Source organism: Mesoplodon bidens, assembly GCF_964165515.1.
Source record: "Mesoplodon bidens genome assembly, chromosome: 19".
Lineage (NCBI taxonomy): Eukaryota > Metazoa > Chordata > Mammalia > Artiodactyla > Ziphiidae > Mesoplodon > Mesoplodon bidens.
In genome coordinates, this window is record NC_138179.1 from 24,343,238 (window position 1) to 24,370,565 (window position 27,328).

Below are 27,328 nucleotides of genomic sequence, written 5' to 3' on the forward strand. Positions count from 1 at the left end.
ATGTTCCCTGCATTGGCAGGTGGATTTTTATCCACTGCACCATGAGGGAAGCCCTGTAGATGTATTTTTGACGTATTTATGGGGAGGAAGGTGATCTCCACATCTTACTCCTCCACCATCTTGAAGGTCTCCCCTCAATATATCTTCTGTATTCTCTTACTCATCCATGAGTCAATGGTCAAAGGTCCTCTTTCATGCCAAGCACTCTTGGATTTCTCCAGCTAGAGTTATTTCTTCTATTGTGCCTTATACATAACTCTGTTTTAGCATCTGGTAAATTGTCTTTTAATTGCTTATTCTTCTCTCTCCCCAGTGAGCATATGAGTTCTAAGTTGTCAAGGATGTGTTCTATTTATTGTTATTATCCTGTCTGTGTTCTTGACATCCAACAGACAGTTCAGTAAGTGCTTATAAAGGAACTAATTGAATGAGGAGACTTACACACAAAAAACCCCAGCATTTTTTGAACTTAAGTTACTTGATCTTTGGTTTAAGAAAAAGCATGGTGCTCTACTTGGACTCTCAGTTTTGAACGAACGTGGGAACTGCAGTTTTCCTATGCTCTCTTTTCTGTGCTGCGTGTCTTGTCTGTGATGGTCTTTCTGGTTTGTAAAACCACGGAATAGCCACAGCTCCCAACATGTTGCCTTCCACTCCTCACGGGGACATGGTGTTTGCAACCATCGCTTCCTGTCCCTGACTCTTCAGAAGTGAGCCCATTTTTCCAATAATTGCAAGAGGCCTTTAACTTTACCAAGAAGACAACACACTTTCTCATGTTCTTCTTGCTATAAATCACACTCTATAGCAAGATGCCTGTCTTTCTTTCCTGACAGATATGGAGAACTGAATATGCCAAGCGCTCTCTGCTAGGTATACTTTATTTTCAATATTTCAACCAAATGTCAAAGAGACAAAAGAATTTCTTTCCTTTAAGAAAAATCCTGTTTAAGGGTTTTGGAGGAAAGACTGAGATGAGGCCAGCTGCTAATTTTATTCTACCTTTCCCTAGAACTGAGTGATACACTCAGGAGCTATCAAATGACATATTTCGATGCAGAAAGTACCTCCAATAAACAGAAGTTACATTTTTTTGTTCCAGTCTGTGGTGTGTGTGTGTGTGTGTGTGTGTGTGTGTGTCTGGCTTTATTGAGATATATTTATTACATGAAAAACTGCACATGTAGTGTACAATTTGACAAATTTTGATTTATGTATACACTTGTGAATAATGTACATAGATATGTACAAACCCTGTGCATTTATATGCCATCAGGAATAAGGGTTCTATATCCATAAGAGCTAATAAATGAGGGACTTCCCTGGTAGCACAGTGGTTAAGAATCCGCCTGCCAATGCAGGGGACATGGGTTCGAGCTCTGGTCCAGGAAGATCCCACAAGCCGCGGAGCACTTAAACCCGTGCACCACAACTACTGAGCCTGTGCTCTAGAGCCTGTGACCCACAACTGCTGAAGCCCGTGTGCCACAACTGCTGAAGCCTGCATGCCTAGAGCCCATGCTATGCAACAAGAGAAGCCACCGCGATGAGAAGCCTGCGCACCGCAAAGAGTAGCTCCCGCTCGCCGCAACTAGAGAAAGCCCATGCGCAGCAACAAAGACCCAGCGTAGCCAAAAACAAATAAATAAATACATTAAAAGTAAAAAAGAGCTAATAAATTGTTGTCAATTTTTTTTTTTTTTTTTTTTTTTTTTGTGGTATGTGGGCCTCTCGCCTTTGTGGCCTCTCCCATTGCGGAGCACAGGCTCCGGACGCGCAGGCCCAGCGGCCACGGCTCACGGGCCCAGCCGTTCCGCGACGTGTGGGATCTTCCCGGACCGGGGCATGAACCCGTGTCCCCTGCATCGGCAGGCGGACTCTCAACCACTGTGCCACCAGGGAAGCCCCTGTTGTCAATTTTTACCTGTTGCAGACATTGTTTTTTGCCACCTGGCCTTTAAGCTTTTCTCAGGTGTCATTTTCTCTGTTACTATAACTGCCAATATTGGAGTGATTTTTCTTTCCTCTTGAAACTGATGCTGGTTAGTCAGCAGCCACTGACATTGTGTGTGTTGGGGAATAGGCATCTCACCCTTTTTGGCCGTGCCCTGCTCATGGAATCACAGTTCTCTGAGCAGCCAAGCTTTCTAGAGGCTTCCTTGGGGATCCCTTCTCTCACATTCTGACCAGGACTCCAACCATGTGAATGCAAGTGAGTATTTCTACCACCTCTCCTCTCTCGCGGAATCATTCCCGTGAATGATTCACAGGACACTTCATGATAATGGATTCTGCCTTCCTCTGCATCATAGCTTCTTCACTCACCAGCCATGGTAACTGCAGGGTCCTGAGGTTTCAGCTACCATGCTGGCAATTTTCTAGAGGTGATCTTGTTTTAACGTAAGCTTCCTCATCTTCCATTGAGCACTAAGGTAAGTGTTGTATGCTCAGAAAGCAAAAGCGAAAAAAAAGGTAGTTTAGATTATATTAGTGTTAACATATAGGTTTAATCTGAGTGCAGAATTGAAAGCATCCTAACTCAGAATAGGAAGCTGTCATTCAGATTCCCGGCCTCACAAGGGATAATTCATATCAATTTTCCCAGACGGAATATTGGAAATTAAGTAAGAATCATAGGGTCTCTAAATTACCTCGAGATCATAGGACAGAGCCATTTTTCCATGGGACCAAAGAAATGTATTTTACAAATACTGTTTGAGATAAGCAGGTCATCCACTGGGGCTTGGAAATCATTTTGCAGTGGGTAGATTCTTATAGGTGTGGTAATTATAACATGATTTCCTCTCTGCTCTGTTCCTGTGACATATTCACTGCCTAGTCTGGCAAAGGCTGAAAGAGGCAACAGGATCTAACAACTTTCGGGGAGAACTAGGTGTATTAGAAGATGAAGATGACTGGGGGTGGGGAGAGGGAGATGGAGAGAGGTAGGTTGATTATAGGGTAGCCGATGGAAGTAGAAAAGGAGTGGGGATAGAGATTTGGAAGATGTGGAGAAGCTCTGATCCTCGTTTACGAGGATGAGAACCAATGAATGCAAAACCAATATATTTGTTGTTGTTGTTGTTGTTGATGACTATTGCTGCATAATGAACAATCCAAAACTTAATGGCATAAAACAACTTATATTAATGCTCACAGATTCTGTGGGTCCAGCCCCCAGGAGAATGATTTGTCTTTGTTCCAAGATGTCTGGGGACTCAGCTGGGAAGACTCTGTAGCTGGGGGCTGGAATAACCTGGAGCTGTCTTCACTTACGTGTCTGGCAGTTGACACTGGCTACAAACCACGACCTCAGCTGGGGCAACCTCAACTGAAATACCTGCACGGAACAGGTAGCCTGGACTTCCTCACAATATGGCAGCCTCAGGATAGTCAGGCTGTTTATACTTTCTAGCAAGCATGTTCCAGTGAACGAGGTGAAAGTTGCATTGATTTTTATGACACACAGAAAACTCTCCCGCTGCACTCTTTTGGTCAGACCTGTCACACACCTCAAGATCCAAGGGGAGAGGGCATAAACATGCCCCCCCACCCACCTCTTGCGGGTGGGTGTTGAAGAATTTTGGGGTCATGTTTTAAAACCATCACAGTTTTATAGTTCATTTCAACCACCACACTCTAAACTTCCTGGAGGATTCCTCCAGCAATCTTGCATTTCACTACACTCCTGAGTGAATCTCAATATATCTCACTAGGTAAGTGTTGAATAAATAAATGAGGGAGTTCACGTTACACAGCCTGCAACTTGTAGGTAAAATAATGCTAAAGTGTTGGGAGAAACTGAATGTCAAGGTGGTAGAGTTATAGAAAAATTGTGGTGAAGTTATAGAAAAATTCAACACATTCTGCAAGAGAGAAATAAAAGGTCAAGAAGGACAGTGTACAACATATTCATTTTTCCCCATGAGAATGTGAACCCCATGAAGATTGAGGCAGAGACTGTTTTTCTCATCTCTAAACCTTCCATAGTGCTTGGCATGTAGGAAGCACTCAGTAAATATTGTTGGATTGATGAAAAACTTAGCTTTAGTTTAAGTTTATCCCCAAAGCCCTATGAGCTCAGGAACAGCTGAGGTGAAGTCATATAGTCCCAGCTGAGATGAAGACATAACCAGAGGTGATAAACCTAGAAAAGAGACTGATGTGTCTATGGGAGGACATGACAGCTGCCGTTGGTTATTGAAACAACTTCTAAGCAGCAGAGGGTAAAGACTTGATCCGTGATGTTGCAAAGGGGAGAACCAGGACCAATGGGGAGGTGGCTTTGGGGTTCACTTTGGGAAAAGCTATTCAGCCATAGACTGGACCGTGAACTCTCCCTCAGTGTTTAAGCATGGTCTGAGTCAGATTCAAAATATTCAAAGGGAGAAAAGACAGTGGTTCAGTCCTAACTGAAGTTGACCCTTAAAATGAACGAGTCAATGTTTAAAGCAATCTAGAAACCTTGTCAATTTTGGCTCAACTCAATAGGAAATTTTAGGAACCAAAGCATGGAAAATAAACCTTTGTAGGAAATGTGCTAATAAAAATTACTCTTTATTATTCATATTCCAGTGGGTGGTTCCTTATAAACCTTCCAAGGGTTTAAGGCCAGATTGTAAAAGCTAGAGGAGCAGCTGGAATGTTCATAACCTCCATTAGAGGCAGTTGGGTACAGGTGCGGAGCCTCTGAGCCTGGTGGTTCTTAAAGTATGACCCCTGAACCAGCAGTATCGGCAATCATGTGGCAATTTGTTAGAAATGAAAATTCTTGTGCTACTGCAGATCTACTTCGTCAGTAACTCAAGGGTAGGGCCCAGAAATCTGTGTTTTAGCAGGATGTCCAGGTGACTCTGATGCAGTCTAAAGTTTGAGAACCACTGACTTAGACCATTTCTCTAATGCCCCTTCTAAATCTAAGATCCTGTTTCATTAGTACAAATTCCGTGATCGTAAGCTCCTTGCAGATAGAAACTATGCCTCAAATTTTTCTTAGTTACTTACAAAGACCTACAGTTCTAGCACATATTAGATGAACAGGAAGAAACCAGATGTTGATGTAATTCCAGATGTTGGACCATCTCAAAAGACTTGAAATCCCACCTTCAAATTACAGAGACAGACATCTCTTTTATATCTTGCCCTTCCTGGGCCTTCCTTGAGGTTCAAGAATTAATCAGATAGGATTTTACTCAGTTGTCCATCCAAAAGATCTTGCAAGATCTCCTAGTTGGGGGGCAGTCCTTAGAAGATCAGGTCCATGTGAAGAGTTAGTACTCTTATCACTTTAGGATTGGATTTACATATGACCAATTTGTTTTTGTTTGATTTTTGCATACTTCCTGGAAGGAACATATGTTATAAAACTTTAAGTTCTCATTTGATTGTCCTGTACCTGGATGGCAAATGCAATGATCAGCCAAGTTGGAAGATGTTACAAAGAGTCAGAAAGGCCCCTGGATGTAATTTAGAGACCTTCATTTCATAGATGTACCACCTGAAGCCCAGAGAAGGGGAGTGCTTTGCCCAGGGTTGCACAGCTATTAATGGCACATCCAGGATTAGACCTGAGATCTTCTGAGTCCAGGTCAGAGCATTTACCCTGACATTAGAAATTCCCATAGTAGGATAAGTGAGGTACATCTCCATTGAAAAATCCTAAATAAAAGTAAATGTCAAGTTGTTTTTTAGAGTTTAGCAACATTGGTATATGCAAATTGCATGCCTCTATTCAAAAGATACGGCATGTCTGGATTAATCTTCTCTGTTGTTACTTTAAGTAGAAATGACTAGTCATGTATTTCACTAACTGAAGCACATTGAATGGAAAATAAAATCACTGCCCCAGAGCCCTTTCTGACACTAATGTATGCATGTTTATCTTTGCCTCCACATTCTACTAGACAGTTGTGTCTGTGGGGATGCTTCTAAAAGTGTTTTCAAAGATGAGAAAGGCATGCTTACAGCTCTGGCTAGATCTGACTGGTAATTGTTTAATCATAGATGGGATTGAAAGGGCCCATGGTGATAGTTCATAAACTGGATTCTAGAGCCGCTGGTTTGCCCACTGCCCAGACCAGGTTCTCTGGGCACCAAGTAGGTACTCGAGAAAGGAAGTGACTTCTTGACTTTGAAGCTCCTACCATTTCAGATGCTTTATTTACTTGAATTCATTCATTTAGTGAATTTTTATTAGAAAGGCCCTGTAGCCTAATGAGTGAGAACAAGAGTGCTGGAGTCAGACTGCATTCTAACCCTGGCTCCCCCCCGTCACTTGCTTTGTGGTCCCACACAAGTTACTTATGCTCCCTGAGCCTGACTTTCCTCGTCTGTAAAATGGGGTCTATCAGTTAGTTAGGACTCAGAGAAGCAGAACCACTCTATCTATCTATCATCTATCTATCTATCATCTATCTATCTATTTATCTACCTACATACCTACCTATCTATCCAGGATTTGGTGTTTTCAATCGTGGGATCTGGCTAAACAGTTTCTGCAAAGTCCTTGCCTTTTTTTCCAATGCTGGTACTTGAGATCTGCAGAGCAGGCAGACAGATGTAAGCAGAGAAGAACAGGGCCGAGTTGGAAGCCATGGACATGAAGAGGAACCCGCTAAAACCAACCTGAGCCTGTGTTCGCGCTGCCTCCAACTTCAGTGAAGCGGGTGTCCTGCAAGAGAAGCTGTCCCCCTTCATCACACAGCTAAACACACACCTGACACCAGGAAATGCAGAGCCGAAGGAGGGTCCAGGGGAAGGTGGAGCAGCTGCAAGACCCCCAGCTGCCCCACGCCAACGTGCCACGTGAAAGAGTAAAAACAAAATGGCAGCCCTACTCCCACCCCCACCCCACCCCCGCTTCACTTCTGCCCTGAAATCCCATGGCCCATCCCAACCGGAAACACTCTGTGAGGGGACTCTGGGAAATGTAGTCCAGCCTGGCCAGGTGGACCCTCACAGAACCACACCATGGGGCTAAACACAGGACCACTCTTCAGGCTTGTTCTAAGGACTCACAAGTGGGGCGCCTGGGACAGTACAGTGTGATTATGATGATGACAGCATGTGGTTCCCACTATGAATGACAGGCTATTTTAGGTATCACAGAAGCCAGAAATAGATCCCCAGTTCAAGTTCCTTACGTTCTAACACGAGAGAGCATGTGCAGATGAGACATTATGATTCTAACAGTCCTCCACCATTATGGTGTCTCGGGAGCTGGTCTGTTCTGAATGGGCCAGTTTAGGGAGCTTGACCTCCATGTCGACACCCTTTCTTACTTCAGTCGTTTCCATTGGGCATCTTCTACAAATGCATTTTACATTGTCTGACATCTTATGTAGAGTGAAGGGAACCATTTAAGCTTTCCTTTATGACTCAGAGTCGTCACCGGGAGGGTCAGTTATTGTATTGTTTTATAATGGGACCGGTTGTATTTGGGGCATTTGGGGCTGATGCTAAATGGCCTCATGATTGATATTGTTCTTTCTTGCCTTCAGCAGGCATTTCTTACTGTTTTCACTCTTCTTGACTATGGCGGTATTTCTCCCTTCTTTTAATTTGCTGCTTCCATTCTGCTATAGACTGAGGAGCCAGATAACAAAGTTTGTTAAAACTGGGTGCCAAACGCAATAAAATGAACCCTGATGAGAACCCGAGAAAAGCTCATTTTGTTGCATTAGTTTTCCCTTTCTTAGGAAAAAATGCAATGTCAGTGTCCCCATAAGTAGTGTTTCTTTCATTGTGTAAGTTACTAAATAAAGAACAACAGTTTACTTCCATACAAAATGGAGGCACTCCCAGCAAGTGAGGCCACGTGGTGCCCTGGCTCTCTGTGTGAACAAAGGTTTTGCCAAAGCCCTAGGGCAGAAGGTGGGTAGGAGGACTGAGCAGTCACATAGCACAAGGTAGTCTAGGTGTGTGTGTTCAGAGGGCCCTTCCTGTGGCACTTGGGACCATTGTCACACTGGATATGGCAATTTAGTTTCAGCAAGGCATCACCTAGCCCATGACATTTATGTAAGTACTTTGAGATGAATTCTTTAGTTTGTTCTTATTTGATTTCTAAATTTTATCATTGTAAAAGGCTTATAAACCTGGAAACTTTTTTTTTATAAATTTATTTATTTATTTTTGCTGTGTTGGGTCTTCGTTTCTGTGCGAGGGCTTTCTCTAGTTGTGGCAAGCGGGGGCCACTCTTCATCGCGGTGCGCGGGCCTCTCACTGTCGCGGCCTCTCTTGTTGCGGAGCACAGGCTCCAGACGCGCAGGCTCAGCAGTCGTGGCTCACGGGCCCAGTTACTCAGCAGCATGTGGGATCTTCCCAGACCAGGGCTCGAACCCGTGTCCCCTGCATTGACAGGCAGACTCTCAACCACTGCGCCACCAGGGAAGCCCTAAACCTGGAAACTTTATACGTACGTTTGTGTACTCTGTTTAATTGCAGTAAGCATACGCGGGGCCAGAGGGAGGTATTTTCTTTTGACGAGCAAAAGTAACTTCCCACTAAGCTTCAGCCCTATCTGTCTAATTAGTATAATTTCAGTTTTCTGCTCGCGTTAGGCGGAAATCTTTTCAATTCTGCCTGTCTGGGGGCTACTTTACCCTTCAGTCTTTCCATTTTCCATTTCCAAAAGTGTTGACTTTTACTTTGTGATGCTGTGTAGCATTGTAACCAAGAAGTGGGCTCTTGGGGCCAGGCAGCTATGCATTTGAATATCAGCTCTGCCCAATTACTAGTTGTATGGCCTCGAGCAAGTTAACCCCTCTGTGCCTCAGTTTCCTCATCCATTAAACAGAGGTAATACAGTGTATAGTGCTAGGTTTATACTATACAGCAGTAAGGACTAGATGAAGCAGTACATGAAAAGTGTTGAGAGCAGTGCCTGGCAGAAAATGAAGTGCTTCTTAAATATTGGCCATCGATATTCTGGCTTTTCTGTCACTTCAGGACTTCAAAGCGTAATATGATGCTGAAATAAAAGGAAAGGAAAAAAAGCCAAACCATGAAAGTTAATCCCGGCATTAGAAAAAGCATTGCTACAAATAAAGTTTATTATAGTGTTTTTAATTAATTTCAAAGGAGGAGGGCCATCCCCATCCGTGTCTGGCAGAATGCCTATGTTTGGTGATGCAGAAAACATAGTTGTGTGTGTGTGTGTGTGTAATGATTTTATGATTAAAAAAAAAAGTTCAGTCATCAATTTTAAATCCTGTTCACATTAAATTTTTCTTTCAATGACATTGACCACTCTTTCATCACCCAGTCACCTTTAGAAGTTAAGACCCGGGGACACAAAACACAGTGCTGTGGTCAAGTTACTTAACCTCTCTGAACCTGCATTCTTACTGCACCAGTCTCCTCTTTTTCAGGGTTATTAGGAAGATCAAAAGGGATGACACACAGGATCCTCCCAACACTGTGCCTGGCACGTGAAAAAGATGCTTAATAATTGTGAGTTCAGTCCCTGCCTTTCCTCTGGAGCAATGCTCGCCCTACTTTTTCCACACATGGATCCCAGAGAAATAACTCTATTATAGCACCTGGGATGAAGAGGTGAGGCTGTTCAAGCCAGAGTTGCCAATGGCCCCAGACTTCAGCTTCCCATATACCTGCCACCACCTGAAGCCACAACGCACCTGCCCAGGGGTGGCTGTTTTGGGGAAGAGCGTGGTCTTCGAGGCAGGATTGGCCTGCTTCCGAATCTTGAGTCTCAGTGGGTCCCTGCAGTGATCTCAAGGCAGGGTCCACATCAAAGCTAGGCCACAACCTCTGTGCTTGGCACAGCCCCAGGCACATAGCACTCTGTAAATATAAATGATCATTATCTCTATCAGTACTCTAATTTGAGCCAAGTTTGAGCTGGGAGTGGGATCAACACAAATTTGTTTTTCTGTCCAATCACTTCCTTCAAAAAAACTGTGCCAAATATCCCCTTTGTGTCCCTTAACGAACGTCTCTGTCAGATCCCTTAGTCTCTGGTCACTGTCTGATAGTAAAGAAGCACCAGGACTTCAGTCTCATCCCAGCCTGTGCTCACCTCCTCTCTCCTCTGGAGTTGGTCAGGCTTCAGCCAGGGCCTCAACGTGGGCAGTCAGTAGACTTTTCTCTTCGTTCCTCTTCTTCCTCCCCTCGTGTGTTGAGATTTGCATGCAGGGTGAGAAGAGGAGGAAACACAGTTTTTAAGGTGGCTGCTGCCGCATAGCTGTATCTCAGCTGTCTCAGTGTCTCCTGGTGGCTCTCTCCTGGGTCTGGGAGAGGAGGGGGCTGGGGAGAGAGCTCTTTGAGAAGCCATGAGGCGGGGATTTGCTCTGGCTGACGGTTTTGGGCTCCCCGAGCTTCTGCTCCTTTGGGAACATCTAAAAGTTTTTGTTTAGGTCAAGTAGTCATCTGGGGCAGAGCAACAATGTTACCGAATGCAAGTCCATGTGCCCCGTGCCACCAATACTGAAATGTCAGAGTTTGGAGCAGAGAAAGGTTTACGGCAGGGCCATGCAAGGAGACAGGTGGTTCATGCCCCCCAGACCCTGAACTCCCGGAAGGGTTTCAGCAAAGCGTTTTTAAAAGCAAGGCGAGGGGAGGGGTGTGGTTGTTTGTGGCAAACTTCGTGGTGTAGAAAACCTTTGTTCTTTTTTTTTTTTTTAAAGAAGATGTTGGGGGTAGGAGTTTATTAATTTATTTCTTTATTTTGGCTGTGTTGAGTCTTCGTTTCTGTGCGAGGGCTTTCTCTAGTTGTGGCAAGCGGGGGCCACTCTTCATCACGGTGCGTGGGCCTCTCACTATCGTGGCCTCTCTTTTTGTGGAGCATGGGCTCCAGACGCACAGGCTCAGTAGTTGTGGCTCACAGGCCTAGCCGCTCCGCGGCATGTGGGATCCTCCCAGACCAGGGCTCGAACCCGTGTCCCCTGCATCGGCAGGCAGATTCTCAACCACTGCGCCACCAGGGAAGCCCAATCCTTTGTTCTTGATGTTCCTGTAAACCTCCAGCAAGACAAATGTTATTCTCTGTTCTGCAACTTTTTATCCTGTATGAATGGAAAACCGTGATACCCTTAGTCAGAGCCTTGAGATTTGTATATTTCAGGCTATAGGCAACATTCTTAACTGGAAGCAAAAGCAATAGGTTACAAAGGTTAAAGTAAAAGAAACAGATCTAAGATGCAGGCAGATTTGTGCTTCCTTATCACAACAAGACCACTTAAGCCCAGGCCCTGGGAAACCAGCACTTTCTTGCCACGACCGATGGGTGAGTCGACCGCTCCACTGCTGACTGCTCTCTACACCCCACCATCTGCCGTTGAGCTCCAATTGTCTCCCCCTTCCCCAATCCCACACCTTTTTTCATAGGAACAGATAATATCCAACTGGAATGAGATCTTAATCTTACTATCTGTGAACACCTCTATTTCTGCCAATAGTTCCTTTGGTGCAGTCCCTCTGCTGATTTAGGATGGGGTGAAGCATGGCAGGGAGAGAGGAAAGTCATAGCGTTCTCATCCCCAACTTCCTCCCTGGATGCCTTCTGGCCTCTTGGTGGGTGATGATGGGCCAGGTCCAGCTCTTAAGAATCTCTTGAGGGAGCTTCTACCCGACTGGGATGTTCTCTCTAGAAGATGGGAACCTGTCATTGCCAGCCTTGGAAATTTACTCACAGCTTTTCAACAACAGCAACTATCCTACTCACTGAGATTCCTTGTGTACATTTCAGGAGATATGAGAGGCCCATGTGATGCCTCTGACTGTCACAGGGGCACACACAGGTGCCCATGTCTTCTTCCTCTCACCCTCCGAATCTTCCCACCTCTGCTCTTCTCATACCATCTGACTGTTCTCTTCCTCTTTCTCTGGAATAAGTAAAAAAGGTCACTCATGGATGCCTTAAGTAAATAAAGATTATAAGCCAGCAGGGGAAAATAAACAAAAGCAGGGACAGGGTAGAGGGGAAATGGGAACCAAAAAGCCACCAGAGAGAATAAGAAAGGAGAGAGAGAAAGGGAAAGACATTCCTGCAGGGAAATCAGTGTGAGTTGTTCCAGAAGTGAAACGAAAGCTGATTAACACAAATCGTATAATATCATACTCTATCCTCTGATATTATCCACCCAGGTGATATATTAGCTCAGGCTAGACGCTTTAACAACAGTAAGCCTTCCACTGTGAGAACACGGGATGTCTTTCCATTCGTCTGTGTCTTCTTTAATTTCTTGCATTTAATTTCTTGCATCAGTGTTACGTAGTTTTCAGGGTACATGTCTTTTTCCTCCTTGGTTAAGTGTATTCCTAAGCCTTTTATTCTTTTGAAGTTATTGCAAATGAGATTCTTTTCTTAATTTCCTTTTTTGATAATTTATTGTTAGTGTGTAGAAATGCAACTGATTTTTCTATGTTGAGTTTGTATCCTGCCAACTTTATTGAATTCATTGATTGGTTCTAACGGTTTGTGTGTGTGTGTGAACCACTGGGTTAAAGGAAGAAAAATAGTGCAGGTCAAAGTTGAGGGGATGGTTTTGCCACTCTGCCAAGCCTTCCTTCCCTTCTCACGGAGGAAGCAAGACTTTAGCACCCACTTCATACTTACCCTTCTGACAATCGCCTTTGTGGTTTTCCCCTCTACCTTCCATAGACCTTTCCTCGCACACAGATGATAGAGTCCCTAATCTGGTTGAACAGTCCCTGGAGATACCTTTTGGTCCACACATATTAGTGGGAATGGTCACTGTGTTAACATTCTTCACGCCTTCAAGGTCATTCTCTCCCTGCTCCCCCCCTCTGATGGATAAACAACCCACTGAAAGATCTGCCTTCATGGGGCAGACCTGTCTAGGTATCTCCCATTCTACTTCTCTGTGCCCAAACTTCATGAAGCATAGCAATTAAATAAACCATGATTTCCCCCCAGTAAATTAAAGTACTACATTCATCGCTATATATGTAAATATATATTATGTATATATAATTCAGTCTCAATTCTGTTTCGCTTACCTACTTGTATGTTTCTGTAAAAACCAACGTTGATTTGATTACATTGACTGTTAAGACAGCTCTCCTCACTAGGCTTCTTTTGCCTGTTTGTTGTCTGTTCTCAGGAATTTATTCTGCCGAATGAAAATTTAAAGTAGTTTATACAATTTAAAAATGCCTGTGGGGGGCTTCCCTGGTGGCGCAGTGGTTGAGAGTCCACCTGCTGATGCAGGGGACACGGGTTCGTGCCCCGGTCCGGGAGGATCCCACATGCCGCGGAGTGGCTGGGCTCGTGAGCCATGGCCGCTGAGCCTGCGCGTCCGGAGCCTGTGCTCTGCAATGGGAGAGGCCACAACAGTGAGAGGCCCGCGTACCGCAAAAAAAAAAAAAAAAAAAAAAAATGCCTGTGGGGATCCTCATTAGATTACAGTAAATTTAAACATTAACTTAGAGAAAGTGGACATTGGGTGACATTTAAGTATTCCCATCCAAAACCACGATAAGTAAAGCATTTACTATAATATTTGCCATATAAGTGTTGTATTAGTGCTGGTTGTTATTATTATTATCATGGTTATTTCTATATATTTGGATCTTGTTTTATGTTGTTCAGTAAGATTTGGTAAATTTTAAGATGTATGTGCCTTTCTTCTTAAATTTATTCCAAAGCATCTCATAGTGAATGGTGTTTTTTAGAAAAATTAATTCCTAGATGTTTATTACCAGTGTTTTAAAGCAGTTCTTCTGGCACTTCCCTGGTGGTCCAGTGGTTAAGAATCCACCTTGCAATGCAGGGGACGTGGGTTCGATCCCTGGTCGGAGAACTAAGGTCCCACATGCCACGGAGCAACTAAACCCATGCGCCTCAACTAGAGAGAAGCCTGAGCACTGCAATGATTCTGCAACTAAGACCTGATGCAGCCAAAAATAAAATAAATAAAGCAGTTCTTTTTATGTCCAGTTGGACGTTTGCCACCACCAAGGAATCTGGATATATCCTTTTCTCAGGCCACTGCTCTCTGATGGCCTGGTGTACTGCTCTAAGCTCTGCCCCCCGAGAGGTTTTTCCCCTACCACTATTTTAGAACGACCCCTGTGTTGGGTTTAGTGCGTCAACTCTCTAATTTCTGTCCACAGCAACACCCCTTTATGCAATACAGTACAATACAATACGATACGATACGATACAGTACGATACCATACGATACGATACAGTACAATACGATACGATATGATACAGTACAATATGATACAATATGATAGCTACACACCAAGAGCCTCCCTTAGTGTAGGTCTGTTCCAGTAAGGATACAAAGCAGCTATAACTGGATCTACTGTTTAGTGAGTTATATTTACACAGGTTTACCTTCCTCCTTTATGATCCATCTAGTTTTTGCAGAAGTCATACCAGAGAATCAAACGGAGATATGGGGACAACCACCTCTGCAACCTTTCAGTCTCTTAATGTAGCCCTAGTTTCTGCCATTTCAGCTGGGATGAGTTATTGCTTCTAATTTACCATCTTGGCTGGAATGGTGAGCAGTTTCAGGGCATCCACTTGGCCCTTTCTACTGTAATAGCTTTCACTCTGCAGGTCAGGAACCAATGTGAGGGTTCTTCCAGCTGCTAAGTATATCCAACACAATTAAGCGCTCAGAACCCATGAATATTATCACAGTGTGGGTTGGCAGACTCATTGGGCATTTATGGAGTGGACTTGGGCCAAGACTCCATTTATCACCTAGTTTTTACTCACCCACTCTTAACAAGGTCATCAAGATGGTGCTTTGGTTTCTCTGGTATTAGTGTCAGCTCAAACCCTGGATCCAAGAGCTCTTCTTTTTTTTTTTCTTTTTTCTTTGGTATGTGGGCCTCTCACTGTTGTGGCCTCTCCCGTTGCGGAGCACAGGCGGCTCCGGACGCGCAGGCTCAGCGGCCACGGCTCACGGGCCCAGCCGCTCTGTGGCATGTGGGATCTTCCCGCACTGGGGCACGAACCCGTGTCCCCTGCATCGGCAGGCGGACTCTCAACCACTGCGCCACCAGGGAAGCCCCCAAGAGCTCTTGAAATATGTGGGTACTTCACTTTCTGCAGTGCTCAGTGCAGTATTTACTGTATGGGTATTTCCCATTTCTGCAGTGTAGGTCCCTTTGGAGAAGGATTGGGGCAATTAGTACTATATATACTTTCTGAGTCTTCATAGGATTTTCTGCAAGAGAATCTAGTATCTCTCTCAATCACAGGATTCTGGATCTGAGAACTGGCTCAGATCTGGAAACTGGATGAGGGATTATTATATTTCACTAGGCAGCCAACTTCAGCCTTCTGATCATCTGCCCTTGGTCTAGTTTGGGTCTATAAACCAAGCAATACCCTTGTTGGCTCCCCAGTAAGCTGCCCCTAGTAATACCATGGTCTATTACTCTCTGCCGCAGAGCCCTGCAGTCTGAGGCCTCCTAGTTGGTATTCCAGCATTACTGTCCATTATGATCATAAATCCACCATGCCTCTGATGGTTACAAGCCACGACCTTGCATCTGCTCTTCTGGAATCCTGTCATTTCCATGGGTCCTAAGGAGCCTAGTTCTACTGCAGCATCTCCAACTATCAACCCTGGGCTATGGAGGAAGCTACCACTGAGCTCCTTACCAAGGATGGAGTCCCTTACGCTAGCACATTACTTATTTCTTTACTGAAAGTCCTCTTCCTTGGATCCTCCCAGGGAATACAGTCAGCTGGTGAGTTGTCTGGTCTTCCTTAAAAATCCATTCTAGCATGCGTGCCTCCGAGCCTATTGATATCTTCCTCAAAACTATGCCAAGTCAATTCCAGTATCTCTGCTTCATCTTCCGTAAAACAACACTGTTTCCAAACTTCAAGAAGGAGCCATTCCAACATTTTTCCCCAGTTCCTAGTATCATCACCAGAATGTTAAGTCTACAGTCAATGGAGAGTATACTTCTATATAAATAAACTTTCTACTCTTACCTTTAGATGTCAGCTTCTTTGGTCCAACACCCTCTGGAACCCACCTATGTTCTGTCAAATCATTCCAGTACACATGAGCCATGCCCTGCAGCTCTTTTGGAAAACAATCACTTTCTTCAAGCAACAGGAATAGCACTTTCTTGCTTGAGTCATGCTGAATCTGGATTCTTATTATTGGGCTTGAAACAATGAGAGAAAGCAGAGGCAGATCTTGAGAAGGACAAGCTTACTCTTTTAAGGCATGTTCCTTATGAGTCCCCATTGGTGATCTCCAGGTAATAAGGTCAATCTCCTCTAGCAAGAGGAGAAAGCCACGCCTGTTGACCTATGGAATTCAGAGGACTATAGTGGTTCAGAGTTCTCAATAATCAGCACAGGAGACATACTGGGTTGTGCATTCATCCTCTTTATAATTTTGCCGCTCTTCTAATGAAGTCTTGGGTCTGATTTTTAGCATAGTGTGCCCTCTGCTTGCAGGAGATGAGAGTCCCTTTAAATATTGCTGTGGAGGGCTTCCCTGGTGGCACAGTGGTTGAGAGTCCGCCTGCTGATGCAGGGGACGCGGGTTCGTGCCCCGGTCCGGGAAGATCCCACATGCCATGGAGTGGCTGGGCCCATGAGCCATGGCCGCTGAGGCTGCGCATCCGGAGCCTGTGCTCCGCAACGGGAGAGGCCACAGCAGTGAGAGGCCCACGTACCGCAAAAAAAAAAAAAAAAAAAAAATTGCTGTGGATAATTTCTGGCATTCTCCCCATGCTGTAAGTTAATTGTTTGACCTGATTCTGTTATTTTCTTCCCGTAGAGCTTCTATGGCAGTAAACAGCACCCAACTCTATAATCCTTATCATTACTACTGTGCCTATATTTTTCAAGCACCCCTTCCACCTATCATTCTATCCCAAAAAAGCATACCTGAGAATCTTAGTAAAGGTGATTCTACCTCATGGTGGTGCTTTTGACCATACCTCCTTAACATCAGCAGTAGAAATAGGGCCCTTGTTGTCATATGGTTGGAGAGGGATCCAACCTCAGAAACCCCTCCTGAGGTTCTGCTTCCTAGGACCACTTCTTTAATCCACCATTTTGGGCTGGGTTTCCCCCAGAAACAAATTCTGAGACAAAAATTTGAGTTCAAGTGGTTCAGAAAGATCTGAACGATCTCAGAAAGTCCCCTCAGGGAGTGAGAATTGAGGCAGGGAAAGGAAAAAAGCCAATTGAGGTTATGTTAATGGGCAAGTTGCTGCTGTAGGCAACTCAGACTCAGTCCTCACAGGAATCTCAAGTTGCTTCCCCTCCAAAGGGCAAGGAACCTGGAGTGTTTATCCTCCAAATCCTCTCGATCATTGGATGATGGTTGTGCCTGGTAGCATTAACCGCCAGACACTTTGGCCTGCCCTATCTGGGGGGGCTGAAAGAAAACCCTTACATCACGGGTCAGCAAACTGCAGCCTACAGGTAAACTCCAGTCCACCTTTTTTTTTTTTTTTTTTATTAGAACACAGCCAAGTCCATTCATTTACATTTCATCTATGGTTGCCTTTACACTACAAGGGCAGAGTAGAGTAGTTGTGAGAAAAACTGCCCTGCAAAGCCAGAAACATCTATTATCTGGCCTTTAACGGGAAAATTTTTGTTGACTCCTATCCATTTGGGGTAGTTACTTAGACTATTTCCCATTTTGCACTTTTGTAGAAAATCCTGCAAAAAATAATCTTATACGTACATCTTTGCACACTTTTGTGCATATTTTTCCAGTTCTTTTTTTTTTTTAAACAGCTTTCTTAGGGTATAATTGATATACAAAAAAACTGCCCATATTTAATGGACACAATCTGATTAATTTAGATATGTGCAGACACCCATGATACCATCACAAGAACCATGGTAATAAACATCTCTATCACCACCAAATGTTTTCTTGTCCCTTTGTTTTGTTTTTTATTTGTGTGTGTGGTAAGAACACAACGCAAGATCTAACTTCTTAAGAAATTTTTGCTTGCATGGTACCATATTAGTAACTATAGGCATGATGTCGTACAGCAGATCTCTAGAACTTATTCCTCTTGTGTAACAGTAACTCGATGCTCATTGAGCAACACCTCCCCTCCCCCAATCCCTTGGAAACCACCATTTTATTTTCTGCTTCAATAAGTTTATTTAAAAATTTTTTAAATTGAAGTATAGTTGACTCACAATACTGTATTAGTTTCTGGTGTACAGCATAGTGATTCAGTTATATATATTCTTTTTCATATTCTTTTCCATTATGGATTATTACAGGATATTGAATACAGTTCCCTGTGCTATACAGTAGGTCCTTGTTGTTCATCTATTTTATATACAGTAGTTTGTATCTGCTAATCCCAAACTCCTAATTTATCCCTCCCCCACCCCCACTTTGATTACTTTAGTTGTGTCATGTAAATGGAATATTTTATAGAATAGATACCTGTAAGTGGAAAGTTAGGTTCAAATATTATGCCTAATTTTAGATTTGGTAGTATGGCCAGATTAACCTCCAAAATTATGCATGTTTACATTCCCTGTGTAAAAGGATTCCTGTGGCATCATCAATACTGGGTTTAACTTTTGCTCACGGGGGAGAAATTTGGGTATTTGAGTTTGTGGTTCAGGAGAGAAAGCTGGGCTAAAGACAGAGATTTGAAAGCCGTCAGCATACAGATGGTAAATAAAGTAATAGGAGTATTTGAGACCATTCAGGAAAAAAGTATGTAAATTGAGAAGTAAAATGTCCAGAGAACATATGTAGGAAGCATATGTTAGTTCCATGACCCTGTGCTCCTCCGTAGGATCCTGCCTTAGTTCCCTGTGAGTCCCAGTGTGATCAAAGCCCTGTGAGTCCCAGCATGGCCTTCGGGCCAATTGAAGCATCCTGAGGATGAAGAGGAGTGGGCACCACACTCCCTGGGCCCCAGGGAAACTGAGGGTGGGGGTGGCACTGTGTCAGGAGATGGAAGACACAACCACCTGCTTCCTTGATCAGGTGAAAACAAAGTCTGCATAGACTGCTCTGGATGTGGATATTCTAATCTCCCCACCTTCACCCTGCCCCCAGTATTTATTTACTCCCCTTGTATTACCAACCTTGCTTTTCCTTGCTGGGACTATAGCATCGATCCAGTTATGAGGTGGTCCTGCCAGACCTCGTGATTTCACTCCAGCCCCCTACAAACACTGCCTCTCTGTTCACCCCAGAAGCCCTCCTGGGGAGCTCCAAGGAGACCCTCACCCACACCACAGCTCCTCCACCAATTCTGGCACGAGACGGACGCCTTGATTTGTCTGAGCTCCGGTACAACTTGCAGAAGGCTGTGATTTTGTAGAAGTTGAGACTATGAGGCAGCCATCGTTTACTGGATTAGAGCCTTGACATTCCTAATCACACCCAGCATCAGGCTTCAGGAACATGAAGAAACCCTGGTTACTAGCATTCAGTGGGCCTCTGGGTATTATTTCATCTGTGGAATAATTAGCAATATGCCCAAGAAGCAACAAAGCCTTGAATGGTATTTAGTGACAATTTTTCAGCCAAACCATTGCTTACTATTATAGGGGCTTATTCGCACCAAATTGTTTCGATAGGAAGTGGCATCAGCAATAAAAATAATGGCTGCAGCTTGCTGTACAATCCCAGAATCAGCAGAAAGGGTCTGGAATGTATGCACCTCTCTTACATCCCCCAGAAATTCGGGGGACCCTCTGGGATGTGTTGACAGCAGCAGGAACTGACTCAGGTGGCTCAGGGTAGAGAGCAGGTGGGGCTGTTTGCTGCAAAATCGCTCTCTCCTTTCTTAGTTATTCATGCATCGAAAAGGCTCCTTTGTACACCTTTGTCCTGCTCTCCTTTGGAACATGCTGGCATCTCCAATCACATTTATAAACCAGAAAGGGCTGGAAGGGACTTTGGAGCAAAGTTCTGCATTATACAGATCAAAATAATCCGTGCTCAGAGATATTGTATAAGTTACACAAGGTCACACAGCAGGGCTGAGATGAGAATCTGAGTAGGCTAGGTGTGTCCTTTTTCTACACCCTTCATGCAGCCTGGATCACATGTTATACTCTCCTTCACTACAACAGAGAACATATAGTCAGATGGGCAAGTCAGCTTTTTAGGCTGCAAATGACTTGAATGCTTTGTGATGGAATTTCAGTAGGTGAAGATATGCAGAACCAGAAACTTAGAAGTACACCGATTTCTCAGTGAACCTGGTTTATCCAGTCTGTCTTATGCAATCTGCATTTCATCCCCCGTGTTTGGGCTGTTAGGCAAATTTTTGTTTTCCAGCCCAGTCTAAGACTGAGAGGCCCCTCCCTCAGGTCTCTAACTTACAAGAATCACCTTGGGAACAATGAAAAAGTTATAATAAAAAGATTTATGTAAATGAAAAGATTAATAAGAGTAGGAAATGTAAAAAGAGATAAATATAAATCTTCCACATTTTAGTTTTTAAAATATCAGTGCAGAGAGAGAGAGAGAGAGAGAGAGGGAGAGAGAGAGAGGTATCTTTCTCTTCTTATGAGGGAACTAATCCCACCATTAGGGCCCCACCTCCATGACCTCACCTAAACCTAATCATCTCCCAAAGGCTGCACATCCTAATACCCTCCCATTGGGGGTTAGGGCTTTAACATATGAATTTTGCGTAGACACAAACGTTTAGTCCATACAGTCAGCATTGTCAAATAACATTTTTGAAATGGCCCAACGTAAGCTTTTGTTAAATTTAAATAATATGGTATAGAAAAAAAAGGAAGTGGTCAGCCCTCAACTTTGATGGGTCACATTATGATTGGACTCAATGGCTCCCTCATTTACAAAACCTTTGCTGAAATAATATTTGTGGTGAGGAACAGCCGCCCCCCCAATTAATTACCCAAGTAAATTTACGTGGGATGTAAAGAGTTTTAGGGAAAAAAACACATCATTTTATTGAAGAGGAAAAATTTTGCATTAGAAAGTTAATGCTAAAGGAGATTCCAAATTTTATCCCAGACTAGCGATTTGTCTATGGAGGAGTAACAGTTTAACTCTGGAAGCTGCACCACGTTAAACCTCTGTTAGAGCAGACTCTGGGAAAAGTCATGCGGGAAGCTATCCATACAAAGCTACAACGAGGACCTTTGACTTCAGATGCCATGTGCATCCATCCAGGCCCTAAACCTGGAGACAGCTCAAGGAAAACTTAGATCATCTCCCTGGACCTGACAGCCAGGTTTCAATCAAGCAATAGTTTTCAAATATTGGGAGTTGCCAAGACACAGTTACTATCTTGAATCAATTCAAGTTGTATTTCTATTTATTTAGCCTCCACCTTAACTTTCTTAGTTTTGCATGTTTTAAGTAGCAATGGGAAGCATTTTCATGTTTCAACAGATTGATAATAAAGAGTTATCTTTATAGGAAAAAAGTTTTCCTTCTAAGAGAGAGTACAACTGACTGATAAGTCACCTAATAGGCACCATGAACCCCTGGGGGCAGCTACCACCATCACAGGTCTGATGCCAAACTCAGCAAACAGACCTAGGACACACCCATCAACTTCACCCCACTGTTTCTTCCAAAGGACATTCATTTTCTTCCAGGGTAAAAGAGCAACATTATGGGGAAGTAATAAATTCTATCTCCACCAAACAATGCAATACATAAAAAATTAAAATAAAAAACTTTCCCATCAGCAATAAAAGGAAACTCTAAGCCATAACCTTTGAAAAGTGCCAGTCAGAGAAATAAGATGGAAGATCCTAAGATTCTGCATAGCTTGGTGCATTATGACGGGATTGGAATGCCCTCCACTCATGTCCTTTTTTCCAGAAATACTACCTGAGGTTGGGAGGGGGCAAAAGAAAGGACAAATGAAACAACCCTACAAAATTTACTCATTGCCCTCAATGTGGGGAGAGGCAGATTGAGAGCTATGCTGTCATTCCAGGGTGTAGGTGCGTAAGGATGGAGGGACAAGACTCCCCACCAGAGACTGGAAAAAAACAGACGGAACAGTGGAATGATGCTAATCGCTGGGAGCTAATTATCCCCAACAATGAGCAAGAATTTATAAAAACAGAAGACAAATACATAAGAGAAAGTACACAAGCCAAGACCCTCTGAGAAAACTGGAGGATGTAAGGGAACAAAGGTACAAGCAGGGACAATAGAAGGAGTAACTATAAACCCCCTAAAACCAGAAGGATGGCACCCACCCTCAAAACAAAGAAACCAGAGCTTATATAGGAAAACAGATAAAAGAGCAGACTTTTTTTTAAAATAAATTTATTTATTTATGGTTGCGTTGGGTGTTCGTTGCTGCATGCGGGCTTTCTCTAGCTGCGGCGAGCGGGGGCTACTCTTTGTTGTGGTGCGCGGGCTTCTCATTGTGGTGGCTTCTCTTGTTGCAGAGCACGGGCTCTAGGCACACAGGCTTCAGTAGTTGTGGCACGTGGGCTCAGTAGTTGTGGCTCACAGGCTCTAGAGCACAGGCTCAGTAGTTGTGGCGCACGGGCTTAGCTGCTCTGTGGCATGTGGGATCTTCCTGGACCAGGGCTCGAACCTGTGTCCCCTGCACTGGCAGACAGATTCTTAACCACTGCACCACCAAGGGAAGTCCCGAAAAAAGAGAAGACTTTAAGGAAAAAAAAAAGTAACAAGGTAGAATTAAGATCCTATAAATCTTTTATGTAAATAAAAGCTAATTGTATAAATTTACATATTAAAATAAAAAATATTTAGATTGTGGGGATCCAAAACCCCAACGTGATGCAAGAAACTCGTCTTAAAAATGTGAGTTTTCAATAAAGATCTAGAAATGAAGGTGTAAGCCATTTGTACATGTGGGCAAAGAGCAGGGGTGGAGACTCTGAGACGCCAGGTGGTCAGGTGTGTTCTGGAAATAGCCTGGAGGCCACTGCTGCTGAATTGGAGTAAATGAGGGGGAAAACCGTGGGGGATGACCTCAGAGAGGTGATGGAGAGTTAAATCATCATACATCATACATGCATAGTAAAGATTCGGGGTTTTATGATGACATGGCAAGCCCCTGGAGGCTTTTTGATGAAGAAATGCCACGCTATAATTGAATTTTGACAGCATCGTGTTGTCTGCTGCATTGAGAATAAGCTCTGAGTGATAAGGAAGAAACCATGAACTAAAAGGGGGGGAGTCTTGAAATAAACCATGATGGTGGCTTGGACCGGGATGGTAGCAGTGGGGGTGGTGAGAAGTAGTCAGATTCTAAATATATAGTGACATTAGCACCAACAGGATTTTCACAAGTGGAAGAGTTGGTCTTAGCTGATGAATAGATAGCTCATCCACAGTAACTGGAGAAAAGGAGTCAAGGGCATAGGAACCCATAGGTATGTAGAAGTAATGTTGGGGAAAGCATATGAACATTCTATTGAGTGCTGCCCTTTTCTCAGTGAAACAGGAAACAAGATCACCAGCCAACAGTAAGATGAGGAAGGAGGTCTTAGAGGTTTGAGAAGAGAGGGAAATATTTGAAATAGTCATCTAAGAGAATGGAGAAAATGGATGGACTAGAAAAATATGGTTTCTCACCTGCTCACCCTATAGCAACCTGCTCACTTACAAGCTTCACCCATTACATACTCCCAGTTAGCCTTCCCATTCATGGAACAGACCCAGTAGAAAATTGTCCAATATAAATAGCAGCAATAGACAGCTCTTTAGAAAAATTAACCCTGTCCCTCATTTACTAAACATATGATAAAAACAGCTGCACTGAAGAGAAAGACCAAAATGAACAAATAGAACAGTCAGTGTCAAAAACAAGCTAAGTTAAAAAAAGAGAAAACCTTAAAAAAAAAAAAAAAAGCTCCAATTAGTAACCTCATAGCCCTTTGGGAAGATATTGTAATCATAAGACAACAAAAGTGTATCATAAAAAATAGTATTTTTAAAGATATGAAAGCTCTTGGAAAGTAAACACCTGGTGGCTAAAATTAAAAATCCAATAAAGGGCTGGAAGAAACTATTAATAATATCTCCCAGACCACAGAGCAAAACATCAAAGACATGGAAAATCTGTGTGAGAGGTTAAGGAGAATGAGAATAAAACGGATTCAAGAGACACACCTTCCAAGTGGAGCTCCAGAAAGAACCTACAGAGAAAAGGAAGGAAGGCAAGACAATGATATTGATACATAGAAGTAACAGCATTTCCAAGGCTATAAAGAGATGTGTTTGGGGATTCTAAGGGCCTTTCTAGTGCAGACTAGCCTAAATGAAGAAAGATCTAGGCTGTCACAAATCATATAAAGTTCCAGAAAGAACCGCACTGACACATCATGTTAATTTCCAGAAAGATCCATATCAACACAGGTGAAATTCCAGAAAAACGAAGGTAAAGATGGGACTTCCCTGGTGGTCCAGTGGTTAAGACTCCACGCTCCCATTGCAGGGTGCCCAGGTTAGATCCCTGGTCAGGGAACTAGATCCTGTATGCCACAACTAAGACCTGGAGCAGCCAAATAAATAAAAATAAATAAATAAATATTAAAAACGAAACGAAAAGGTAAAGAGACAATTCTCAAAGACTTCAAAGAAAAATAAAAGTCATAGATAGAGACCAAAACTAGCCAGTCAGCAGACTTCTTAATGGCAACACTGAATGTTAGAAGGCAGAGGTTTTGGGAGAAATTATTTTGAACCTAAATTCTATAATCAGCTATACTATCAGTCAAATGGAGCTGGCAAGGAAAAGGCCTTCTGAAATGTTCTGAAACTTAAAATTTACCTCCTATGGTCCCTTTCTGAGGAGGCTGAGTATTTACTCCAGAAAAACTTGAGTAGAAGCCAAGAAAGAAGAAGATGTAAGTAACGAGAAATGGAGAAATGTAAATAAAAGAAATTCCAGTATGACAGCTGTGCAGCAGGCCAAAATTAAGCAGAAATATGCAAAAAAATCCAAAAAGAATGTCTTCATGAAAGAAAATGGAAATGCATCAAGCAATAGAATGATTAAGTGGCTGGATGATTATAACAACATGGTAAAGAAAGTATGTATTTCTTTTGTCAGCAAGAGAAAAGAAAGTCAATTAGAGACTTTAGGAAAAGCAAACATATTTAAAAAATCATAATCCAGATAGGAAGTAAAATAAAATGAAGCATAGATTTAAGCTATTGACGAAGTATACGAAAAGAGAATCCACTTGATCTGGGTGCTTGAAATAAGACTATATTGAGTGCTGTAAGATTTGTGACATTGGGCCCGTGTATCTGTCAGCGTTCAACGAGAGAAACAAAACCAGTAAGAGATATATATTAAGAGATTTTTTGCCAGGGATTGGGATATGCACATATGGTGGCTAGCTAGGCAAGTCCAAAATCCAAAGGGCAAGCCATCAGGCAGGGCAGCTGGGCCCCCGGGGTGTGAACTGAAGCTTCTGTCCACAGGTGGTATTTCTTCTTCAGGGAAGCTTCAGTTATGCTCTTAACCTTTCAATTGATTGATTCAGACCCACCCAGATTATCTACACAACCTCTACTTAAAGTCAACTGATTATGGACTTTAATCACATCTACAAAATACCTTCACAGTAACACCTAGATTTGTGTTTGATTGAATAACTGGGGGCGGGCTGTAGCCTAACCAAGGTGACACGTCAGACTGTCATCATGTGTAAAGAAGGAATTATAATCCTAGACTGCTATCTGGCTCTGCAATAAACAAGACTTGCACAATCATAGTACTGTTAACTACACTGGGTTGTTTTTCAGCTTCCAGAATGAGCTTTTAGACAAAAGATTGTTGACATTTTTGTAGGGCATAATTTAAGCATCATCAACATTGTCAATGCCAAGATATGGCTAGGGATACAAAAGGATATCATGGTACTTGGAGAAGGGTGGTTATTGTAGAAATCACTGGGGTGTTGGGGTGGAGCTGCCAACAACCTAATCATTCAGTAGTTGAGGCCTGGTTAAATGAAGTGTGGAATATTCATACCATGAAATACTTTGGTATGCATAGGCTGAAAACATGATGTAGTTCTCTCTCACCTGGTATGAGAATTCCAAATTATACTATTAAGTGAAAAAGCAAAGTACAGATCAATGTATTTAGCCTGCTAAATGCATGTCTGTATATACTTTTTTCTAGACCATACATATACTAAGAGTACACACTCACACATACATACAGATGTATGTATGTATGTTTATATGTGTATGCATGTATATACATTGTTTAGAAAGATACCCAGGAAAGGGAACTTTTATTTTTAGTCTGACTCCTTTATGGAAAGGAATTGGGGTTTACGGAGGAAGAGAAACTTTTGTTTTCCATTTTGGGTACTATTTGGATTTTTAAAAATAATGTACATGTAATACATCTATTATTATTTTAAGGTTACTAGTGTTATCTGAGTGATAGGATTAAGAATCACTTAAATTTTCTTCCTATTTTTCCAGGCTAAAAAAATACACACATAACCTAACAAATGTTACTTTATTTCTTTTTAATTTTTAAATTTTATTTGTTTATTTTTCATTGAAGTAGAGTTGATTTACAATGTTGTGTTGGTTTCAGCTGTACAGCAAAGTGACTCAGTTATACATATATATGTATATATCTATTCTTTTTCAAATTCTTTTCCCTTATAGGTTATGACAAGATACTGAGTATGGTTCCCTGTGCTATACAGTAAGTCCTTCTTGGTTATATATTTTATATGTAGTAGTGTGTATATGTTAGTCTCAAGCTCCTAATTTGTCCCTCCCCCTCTTTTCCCTTTGGTTTGTTTAGGTTTGTTTTCTATGTCTGTGAGTCTCTTTCTGTTTTGTAAATAAGTTCATTTGTATCATTGTTTTTAGATTCCATACATAAACGCTATCATATGATATTTGTCTTTCTCTTTCTGGTTCATTTCACGTAGTTTGGTAATCTCTAGGTCCATCCATGTTGCTGCAAGTGGCATTATTTTGTTGTTTTTTTTATGGCTAATATTCCATTGTATATATATACACCATGTCTTGGCTATTGTAAATAGTGCTGCAGTGAAACAAATGTTACTTTAAGATGTCTACTGAACACTTACTATATGCTTGGCAGTACAAAACCTGGTCATGCAAAGGTAATTAAGAGCATCTGCCCTGAAGGAGTAGGAGACACATGTATTCAACCAGAATATTACAAAGTGTTGTGATGTAATGATAGAAATAAGCACAGGTATTATGGGAGCACTAAAGTACCAGACTATGAAAAGCCCCAAATAGGCACCTGGAGAGTGACAAGTGCTCTTGTCTCGGGGGGTCAGAGAGGATGTGAGTGTGCCATCTGGAGAGAAGGAAACAGGCAACTGGACTCTGAACTTCACTTTCTCATCTATGAAATAGTGACT

At 42.7% G+C, this 27,328-nt stretch overlaps 1 protein-coding gene across 1 annotated transcript in view; it reads left to right on the forward strand.

Annotated features, from left to right (window-relative positions):
- The window catches only part of ADPRM (ADP-ribose/CDP-alcohol diphosphatase, manganese dependent), a 323,254-nt gene that overhangs the window by 254,403 nt on the left and 41,523 nt on the right, over positions 1-27,328 (forward strand). Inside the window, exon 7 of the transcript XR_014013981.1 lies at positions 26,592-26,631. The gene's annotated coding sequence lies outside the window, so the exon portion shown is untranslated. The remainder of the gene's footprint in view (positions 1-26,591; positions 26,632-27,328) is intronic.